The 753-nt window shown below is 41.7% G+C and overlaps 1 non-coding gene across 1 annotated transcript; it reads left to right on the top strand.

Annotated features, from left to right (window-relative positions):
- The first annotated feature begins 343 nt into the window (after positions 1 to 343).
- On the top strand, positions 344 to 462 carry LOC112480572. Its single transcript, XR_003046657.1, has one exon. It is a non-coding gene; the product is annotated as a 5S ribosomal RNA (ribosomal RNA).
- Positions 463 to 753: the final 291 nt, after the last annotated feature.

Genomic DNA, 753 nt, shown 5'->3' with positions numbered 1-753 from the left:
GGAACAATTGGGATGCAGTGAAAACCATTAGACGGTTTGAAATGACGCAGAATTGCAATATTTCTTAATTTCTTAGCCACGTAACCTTCAGTGAGCGTCTTATTGCCACTGAGACTCAACTCGGCACATGGGAATGGGGATAACATTGCCCGCTGAGTGAATGTCTGGAAAACACTGAACAAGTCCTGGGCATGTGGTCATGTCTCAACATAAGCCACCCACTGTACAAAGCATGTGGCTCATACGTGTCACACATTGCTACATGCTGAACATGAGGTTGGAGTTGCTTTTATCATCCCTTTGTTACAGACCAAGAGAGCAAAAGTTACAAAGCTAGGAAATAGTTTATAGCCATGCCACCCTGAACAAGCCCGATCCCGTCTGATCTCGGAAGCTAAGCAGGGTCGGGCCTGGTTAGTACTTGGATGGGAGACCACCTAGGAAGACCAGGTGCTGTAGGCATAAAAAAAAAATTTTTTAAATATGGGATTGTAAGCTGACAAGGTCGTTGCAATCTGTGAGGTCAAGCAAGGGTTGCCTCGCTTAAAATAAAATAAAATAAATTAATTTTAAAAAGCTAGGAGGTGGCAGAGTCAAAATTCAGACCCAATTCACAAAATCAAGAACTGGAGCTGTTAAATATTCTTATACCCTGACCACCTCAATAAGTCTTGCTCCTTTATACTTTCAAAATCAGTAGTGAAAGCACTACAAAACTGCCAAGTGCTCCAAGTTTAAAGAATTACTATTTTC

This window comes from Pteropus alecto, unplaced genomic scaffold, assembly GCF_000325575.1.
Source record: "Pteropus alecto unplaced genomic scaffold, ASM32557v1 scaffold105, whole genome shotgun sequence".
Lineage (NCBI taxonomy): Eukaryota > Metazoa > Chordata > Mammalia > Chiroptera > Pteropodidae > Pteropus > Pteropus alecto.
This window is presented reverse-complemented; position numbering and strand designations above follow the sequence as displayed.